The 9,176-nt window shown below is 52.8% G+C and overlaps 1 long non-coding RNA gene across 2 annotated transcripts in view; it reads right to left on the bottom strand.

The window, feature by feature from the left end:
• Positions 1–3,404: 3,404 nt before the first annotated feature.
• Positions 3,405–9,176, bottom strand: part of LOC142048754 (uncharacterized) — a 46,299-nt gene continuing 40,527 nt past the window's right edge. For both annotated transcript variants that reach the window (XR_012657525.1, XR_012657524.1), the window contains exon 3: positions 3,405–4,241. This is a non-coding gene — a long non-coding RNA (uncharacterized LOC142048754). The remainder of the gene's footprint in view (positions 4,242–9,176) is intronic.

Genomic DNA, 9,176 nt, shown 5'->3' with positions numbered 1-9,176 from the left:
GTCCCGGTGTCCCTGCCTACACGTGTCCCTGTCCCTGGATCCGAGCGGTGCTGCGAGGGCTCCTCCAGCCGCCTCTATGGGCTGGAGCTGGGAAGTTATGGGAAAAGCATCTTCCACATCCCTGCTCCCTCCCAAGGTCGCTGCCAAAGCCTTTCCTCCAGCCACGGAAAATCCATTAAAGCCTCCAGGAAAATGAATCTGGGATCCATGAAGGATCTGTCAGACTTTCACGCTTTTGGCCAGGTTTCATATTCATCAAAAAGATGGAGCAAGAGGGGACAGGGAAAGCACATCAGAGGGAGCTGTTTGGAGCCAAATTCAATAAGTGCTGCTCAAACGGCCTTGAAGGATGTAAAATATTGTTCGTTTGGAGAAGTTTGGGAAATGAGGAGGTAGCATCTGCCTCCAAGGACAAACAGCTTTCAGTCGCCTCCCAGCCCTGGGCCGGAGGATACCGGAGCATCGGAGATGTCTGGGGATGGTGAGGGGTGAAGGCAACGTGGGGTTTTGGGGCTCAGGGAGGGGGGAGGGCTGGGGAGGGGCTGGGGACAGCAGGGTGGCAGCGGGTGGGTGTCTTGACAAGGACTCAGGGAGGCGAGGACTGACGTCTCCTGGCTTCAGCATCCCACCCAACCACTGCCGGGCTTGGATCCCAGGGCTCAGATCCCGCGGCGGCTGTCAGCCTTTAATGCCAGGACCCCCCACCCCACCTCCCCATGCACCCACCTTGTAACCGTGCCCACTGCAAAGGCCCTTCCTATGGGGTCAGGTCCTATAGGATGTGTTCCGTTAGGAGCCGTTCCTGTAGGACGCATTACTACAGGATCTGCCTCTACAGGACCCATTCCTATAGTCTCCATTTCTCTAGGATGCATTCCTATGGGATCCCTCCCTATAGGACCCATTCCTATAGGATCTGTTCCTACAGGGCCCATTTCTCTCGGGTGCGTTCCTACAGGCTCTCCGCCTCTAGGATCCATCCCTATAGGATCCATTCCTACAGTACCTGTTTCTCTAGGATGCACTCCTATAGCACACATTCCCATGGGATTTATTCCTGTAGGATCTGCTCCTGTAGGATCCAGGGTGCACTTCCCTGTGTTCCATTCTTATGGGATCCCTTCCTATAGGAGCCATTTCAATAGGATCTGTTCCTATAGGAGCCGTTCCTATCGGGTGCCTTCCTATAGGATCTATTCTCCCTTTCCATACTTGTCCTTGGGGTCTTTTATTCCTGCCCACCTGAGGGAGGTGACAACAGTTGGGGATGGGTCTGGGAGCCGGTGAGACCCCCCAGGAGAGGGGGAAAAACAGGGTTTCACCCCAGTTTTCCCAGGAGACCATCGCGCTGCTCCCCCCAGCTTCCCCCGCGGTCCGAGGAGCGCGGCCAGGTTTGCCGGCAGACAGCTCCGTCAAGCCCCACACGCTATCGCTGCTGTCGCTATTGCTTTTGTTTAAGGGCCGCAGACATTACGAGGGAATAACCCCGTCCCGGTGCCATAATATGTAAAAAAAACCCCACCTCGGTGTTTACAGCGCGATCGTGTTGACTCTTCAGCTGGGAGTAGCTTCGATGGCTAAATGAGGACCTCGCTTTTTATGGCAACAATTACGCTAACGATAACGTTATTAAACTGCATGGGAATGACCCCTAAATCAACCCAGAAAGTTGCCCCTTCATGAAAACCGGATCATTCGGTCCCCAGATAAATTGATCGGTTGAAGAAGTCCCCCAACCACTGCGAATTTGGCGGATATCTCTTTTTTTTTTTAAAGAAGATTATTTATGGTTTATTTTAGACACCAGATCATTTGGCGCTTGTTTCATCAATTTGTCACTGTTTTTATTGTCACCAATTGCCCATAACTGGAGTGCATTTAAAATGTCATTGATCTTGATATTATGGTGTCATAATATGACAGTAATAGTTGTATCTTGTACAGAAAGCCCACTTCCTAAGATTGATGGCTTTCACCGTACCAATTATATTCTGTCCATCTAAGTGATAAAGAGAGCGTTGGAGGCATTCAATAGATAAATTAGATATCTTTTCAATTATTCCCTTTATTTTATAGGGTCACGTGCCTGATTAACAACTTTTTACTTCTGTTATTAGCCGGTGAATTTTCGATGCTCAACTCCCTGCGTTTTAATTTTGCCGATATAATGAAAGATGTTGAGGGCTTTGTGCCGGGCTCTGTAATTGTCTCCAATCTTTCTTGCTCTCCCTGGAAGTACATGAGGGTTTCTCTCTCTCTCTCTCTCTTTTTTTTTTTTTTCCCCCCAGGATTCAAGGGAAAAAAATTAAAAACCCTATTTCCTGGAATCTGTCCTGATCTGTGAGCTCAGCCCAGTTTTCCACCGAGGCTTCGCTCCATGTTATCTTAATTAGAGGGAGAGCTCTGGTATGCAAAGCGTCCCGTGTCAGGCAGGGGACGAGCCTCAGGGGAGCCTCGAGATGAGCGTGGGGGTCTCCAAACATCCTCCGAAACCAAGTGTTCGGCCAAAGGGTGGTCACCAGCCCCACGTTGCTGCTCCTGACCCATTCTGGGGGGACACAAGGTGGGTCAGCTCAAGCCCTTGCTGGGATGGAGCCGCTGTGATCCATGACTGGCCCTTTCTGGGGGAGAACAGGGTGGTTTCAGGTGGGATTTGGTCAACTCTCTTTGGTTGGGGGGATTTAGATGCTCCTGGGGAGACCTTGTTGCCACGGGGGAGGAAACATCCCAAATGTCCCCTGCGCCCACCCGAGGATGCACCCACCGCCTGGGGGATGCTCCCATCTCTCTCCCTTGGCCACCAAGAGAGCCTTGGGGACCAGCTGAGACCAAGTCCAGGCTCCAACATGGTCACAGCGAGGTGAGAAGGCTCCTTGCTGAGCTGAGCTCCCAAGGGCGATGCATCGGGCTCGGGCACGGTTCTCTAGCGGAAGGAGTTGGACTCTGGATGTGCCGAGTTCCCTCTGTTGACTTGGGGGTCCATGAGCAGATGGACCTCATCTTCTGGGCAGCCCAAAGGACGCGAGGTGGTGGTTGGGCTAACAGCAAAGGGAAGGGGACTTCTGACCCCACTTCAGCCTGGCTCCAACGCTGCCCTGACCACGTCCCTGCTCCCAGCCGAGACCCCAGGCTCTCAGGTCGTTGTCCCCAGGGTGGGACAACAAAGTCCATGGTTTATAACACAACAAATCACCAAAAAAATCACTTTTTCTTTTCTTTCTCTGAGCTCTGCTCTGGAGATGCTGGACCAGCCCAAGGGCGATCCCATCCACACACCGAAGACGTCAGCCCGTGCACGCGCTGGGAAATATTTCGCTGGTGGGCAGCAGGAGGGGGGGTCTGCAGGTCCCCCCGAGCCGCCGTTCTTCATCCTGATCCGAGAAACACACAAAGAACAATTCAGGTGGAGTTACCGTAAAGAGATTTATTGCGTACGGGGAAGCACATGTGATTTGATACCAAAGCATGAATCAAAGCGGGACAGCCTGGATGTATTTACATTTCCACCCTACGCGCATGAATATTGCAAGGAGAATACAAAGTCACGGAGGCGACGGCTTTCGGCGTGTAGGTTTGGGGGGGCTTTGTGAGTTACGGGCGGGGGGCAGCTGTAAATTTGTGGGTGTACAGGGAATAAAAGGGGTGATTGTGAGTGTAAGGTTGGTCTGTATTTATGCTGCAGGGGTTCTCCTTTCTTAGAGTTAAGAGGAAAGCGCTGCTGTGGGTGGAAAGGCCATCACCGGGGCTGGTTGCACATGTTGGTGAGACCTTTTTTCTGGCCTTACCTTAGTATCTTAAATCTCACTGCAAAACCCAGCAGCAGGAGCCAACACCATTTCAGGCTCTGCCATGCCGACCCCTGGCGTGAACTGGACACCCAGCCTTTGCCAGCAGCTTGTCCCCATCAGTATTTCTCCTCCGTCTCGGCGTGCGGGGACCACAGGAGCTGGGCGTCTTGGCAGGGAATGGTTTGGGGGTCTCCAGCTCAAAGAAGGGGCACAGGAGAAGGAAAAGGGTCCAGGGTATGCATCAGACCACCAGCGCCGAGAGCGTCCACGCCACGGTGCGTGGGAGGATGGAGGTTGCGCCATTGCCTCTTGGCTGGTTTTGGGCCCGTTCTGCCAAGAAATGGTCCATCCCTGCATGGAAACGGCCAAACCATGACCGTGACCTAGTGTGGATGGTTTTGTTCTCCATCGGGGCTTCATGGAAAGACTCATCCCCCACTTGTGATGGATGATCTTTTAATGGAAAAAAATAGGTAGTCTTATTTAAGTGAGACGTTTAAGTGAAGCTGATGATTTAAACAACTTAAAGTCCATTAACCAAAGGGAGAACCTGGATCTTAAAGTCTCATTCATTTTGAGAAGCGTCTGGCCTGGGATAAACATGACGTTAAGTAGCCGTCTGAGCATTGCTAAAACATACATTTGCCTTTGTAATAAAATGTTTTTAAGATCTAGTAATGGTTACCTGGAGAGCGGTTCCTGTTAAAATCCCGCTGCTGAGATACTTCAGTAGCTGCCCATCAACTAATGGAAACAAGACATTTAGGAGATGTGAAGACACCGGGAATATTTTGGCCTTATTTAGAGAAGGGGGACGGCACAGGGAGCTGTGCCAGCTCCATGTCGCTTCCCGGACCTTCCTCTCCCTCTTCTGGTCCCGGGTGGGTGAGATGGAGTGGGGTGGATGGGTGGAGATCAAAGCCGATCGCACCCTAAGAAAGAGTAGATCAGAGGCGTTTAACAGACCAGTGAGGGCTTTGCTTCTCCATCACCGACAAGCGAAAGGAGAGAGGTTAGGCTGGAGATCGCTGCGTTTCCATCAACCACATCTGAAGAAGGTCCATCAAAGTTAGCGGAGATGCTGAGTTAGCTCTTAGGTTAATACTAAACTCTTCATAATTCCTCCCAGGTTCAATATTTTGGGGTTTCTTGACAAGTTATCGGGAGCCTTGTGGTAAAGGCATCAGGTCCTGCCTAGACGCAGGGCAGGAGCCTCAATTTTCCTTGAAGAGATAAAGTTTCCCCTCCTCTCATCTGCAGAAAACCCACCTCCAAATCCTCAAAATCAAAGACCCTCTGGAGGCACCAGGAAATTCGTCTCAGGAATTTTAAAGCAAACCTTAGGATTTTAATGTCTGGGCTCAGCAGAGCACGGAAATGTTTGCTTAACTTTAAGCATGTGCTTAACACCCGCGGGAGCGCGGCGCTGCCAGGCGGTTTTCCTCCCCGGTTCGTCCGTCGTGGGAGCGGAGCTGAGAAGCAGCGTGAGCCAAGGGTCGGACAAACAGGGCTGACGCCACCGCAAGATTTATGGGAGGGGAAGGGACCTACTTGCTTTTCCATGATTAATAAAGAGAAGACAAGAAACCTCCTCAAAGCCTTGGTGGAGGCATTTCCCCTCCCGGTGCCCAGCTTGACAGGGTCATTTGCAGCCAAATTCCAGTGTGATCTCCCCCATAGATATCATTTCCTCGGAGGATTGGAGGGTCCCATTCTGCTCGTGGTCTCCTGTGCCTGGAGTGGTCTAAACCCCCTCCCAACAGCCACATTGGTGGCTGCAGGAGACACCCAGACTGGGAAAGTCATGTCCCTCCAGCCTGGTCCAGCTTGGTGACCCTGCTGAGACGTTGGGGGGGTCAGGCTGTAGACAGAGGTAGTGAAACGATGTGGCTGGGGAGGAAGTGTGATGAAATCGGGGTCTGACCTCCGGGAAGGACCTGCGGGATGGTTGGTGCCTGCAGCGGGGGTGTAGATACCCAGAGACCCATCCTCCAGGGCCGTTGCATCCTCTGCCCACCCCTGCCAAGTGATGGTGACCACGGCCACGTGTCCCATCAACCCCACATGCGACCCCAACCTCTCCAAACATCTCCCCGTTCTCAGGGCTGGAAAATCCCACCCTGAGGGATTTGCTTTCCATTACGCCTCCCTCTGGCAGATTAGAAGTCCCTCGGGTTCCCGTTTACCACCCTCAGGACCTGCTCTCCTCCACGCACGGGGTGCGTGACGGTCCTGGTTGCCATCAGAGGCGCGCGGATGCTCCAAGAGTGATTTTCCGTGCTGCTCCACCTGGAGCGTAGCTGCATCGCTCACAGCCCTGTCCTTGCGTATCATTTGGTGTCGCATCACGCTGCAGGATGTGTCATGAAAGACCTCTCGGAGCGGCCACAACTCAGGCGGGTGGCAGGCTGGCAGCCCAGCGTATGGCTCTGACAGGGAAAGGATGATTCGCCCAGAACAAGCAGAGCAAAGCCCTAACGCGGACAAGATGCTGTAATTTTTACCTTGAGGTTACCTGCCAAGCTGCTTCCCTGGGGGCGTATAGATCAACTAAGGGTGTGAATTTAAAGCGGGACAGCTAAATTATATTAAACCCACGCACGGACCTTCTCGTTCAAAATGCAGCCAGCCTTAATTCGGTTTAGCTTTGCGAATTAAGCTAAACTGAATTAAACCAACTGTAATTCTGAATAAGTGTCCAGAAAGGGGCTTCATGTGCTCTGGCTAATCCACTTTAGAAGTTGATTTGGATTAATGCTGATGGATGGCCCCTTATAGATATGCCTCAGTGCTGCTGGGCTCTGCCAACACGCCACGCAGCAAGGATTTACAGCGTACCGGCTCCCCCGTGCCCACCTCCCTTATGGACCTGCTCCAAGATCATGAGCTCTCTCCTCCTTCCAGGGGATGCCAGGGCTGGGGTTCAACCACCTTCCTGAAGGACAGGATCCGTCCCGGCTTCGCCAGCTAACCGGCGTTGGGTTTAGCTGGGTGTTCGGTTCCTGTCTGGTCAATGGAAGGAGGCAAGAGACTTATTTTGGGCATATTTCATGAGATTCCTGGTGGGTTTGCAATGACCACCTGAATGTAGCCCTTTCTTAACACTTGAGGGTGCTGGTCTCTCTGCCATTGACTGTATAGAGGAGTTTGGGCACGAAGCTCCTCATTTAGGCACATCTATAAAATGACTAACATTATGCAGATGAAAACCATCCACAAGACTTATTGACCTCATAAAATGACACAGCCCAAGCCAAAATGAAAGCAGGCACAGCAAGGACCCAACCTTTGCCACGCCACAGCTGTCTGCGTAAGGAGGCACTGAGAGGAACCTGCGAAAATTCCCGCGCTGGTAGGGTTGTCCACCCCATCCCACCGCCTGCGTGGGGCCGTGGAGGCACCACGCCCCAAACATCTTCACCTCGTTCCAGCAACAGCTTGGCAAAATCCCTCTGTCGCAGAGGAAGACTGTATCCCCTTGACTTTGTCCTTTTTAGAGTCTGCTGACGTGTTAACAGCTAATACCGTGGCTGTCGGCTTCAGTTCTCTTGCAGAACGGCCAATTGGCAATGGATCAATACAGGGGAAAGTTAGTAGGACGGGAGCGAAATAAATTATTTCCCTCTGGGAGGCAACGTGGAGACGACAGAGAGCAGACCGCCTTGCCGCCCCACAGATGGGCCTGATCTAAAGCAGCTTTTTGGATGGCGGATCCCTCTAGGATGCGTTTGCATCCCCTGGCCTCGGAACGTGGTGAGCGGAGCAGGTGAAGAACTCAGAAATTAGCTCAGCAAAGCCCCATCTCACCCTCTCCATCACCACGCCCGTGCCTTCTGCACAGCCCTTTGCAAGCTGGACCGGCTCCGCTTCACTCCTTGAAGTGAAGGGAAGCCTGGGGAGGGCTGGATAGTTTCTTCCAGCACCAGTGGGTTTTGCTTACTTAAATAGAAAATGTTGGCCTGGATGGGTTATCTCAGCTCCTTGCAGGGTCGATGGAGAAAGATGGACCCCTCGATGTGGGTTGTCTCTCCCGTCCTACTCATCCCCTTGGAGGATGAATGCGCAAGCGCTCACCATCTCTCTCCAGGGTTACGAGAAGGAGAACAGGCCAGACACTACATTTTTGGCTGCGGGACATGAGGTGAAGCCAACCTGAAAACGTTTTTCCCAGCTTCAAAGGGCGCTGGATTGGGTCCTGCAGCGGGGACGTGTCTGCAGGGGAACACTCAAGCAGGCGAATCTGAATTAACTAAGGGTTTGAGTTTAAAGTGCATTAATTTAAAGTGCATTTAAAGACCATGCAAAATGCATGCAAAGTGCACTTCGGTCCAAATGAAAGTGCTCCTCTGTCAGTGGAAGGTAATTTACTGCCCGTCCCCTGGCATTTCGGTCAGGATCCATCTCTCTTTACCGTAGACGCCCGCAGGTTCGTTAGCGAAGATGGGCTTCTCAGCTCAGCTCCTCCTGAAGAGCATCTCCCTTGGCATGGGCAATTCCCCGCCGTGAACCGAGGCTTACGGGATGCAGCAAATCACTTCCCGCTGTTACCCCTCTTTCCCGGCTGGGGTTGGGAAGAGGACGGACAATGCCTTGCAGGAGAGCGAGTAACCAAGAGCCGGGGGAGCATCCCACTCTTAGGCTGAGTGCCCACGCTTTCCCGTATGGAAACAGGCCCTGGGAGAGGTCTCAGGTCACCGGTTGACTTCCAGGATGAGGAAAGCTGGATCCATCTCTTTGGAAGATCGAGGAGCAGCCTCCAGAAGGCCAGCGCTGCTCTGGATCGCAGCCTGCAGTGCGTCCAAAGGAGACGCATCCCTCGTGGATGCACAGGAGGGGCAGGGGCAGAGCATCCCCTCGCAGCCCATTTTACGTCACCTCCATCTCTCCCCCTACGTGGGCGATGAGCTGCTGAGAGATGGCCAGGAGACGGCCGAGGCCCTGCCCTCGACCCGGAGGCTCTGCCAGCACCGCTGCCTTATTTACAGCAACAAAATAAACAACTCGCCAGCTTGGAAAAAATGCACAGCGTCCTCCTTCCATCCCTCCCTCCCTTCCTCCAGCCTCTCCCCCGCGAGCGGCCGGCAACAGCTTTGTTTAGAAAAGAAAACTGATGTTTTTATGGGTCCCATGAATCTTACCGGGAAGCCAACAACCCCGGACAGGCGGCTCCGAGAAGCTTAGCCGGAGCCGTGAAGCATTGCCTTGCAAAGTAAAGGTCAGCCCGAGCCGCGGAACACCATTAAAGCCAAGGGCTGGATGCCAAAGTCCAGGCTTTTAAGCCCAAAGAGCTGATCTTGAAGCAAGTTCTCTCCTAAAAGCTTGCAGTGAGGTGAAATCCCCCAGCTCAGAGATGTTTTTATAGCAAATCGGGGTGAAACCACCTCTTTC

The sequence above is a fragment of the Phalacrocorax aristotelis genome, chromosome 26 (genome assembly GCF_949628215.1).
Source record: "Phalacrocorax aristotelis chromosome 26, bGulAri2.1, whole genome shotgun sequence".
In the NCBI taxonomy this organism is placed as follows: Eukaryota; Metazoa; Chordata; class Aves; order Suliformes; family Phalacrocoracidae; genus Phalacrocorax; species Phalacrocorax aristotelis.
Note: the sequence above shows the minus strand (reverse complement) of the source record. Positions and strands in the feature narration are given on the sequence as shown.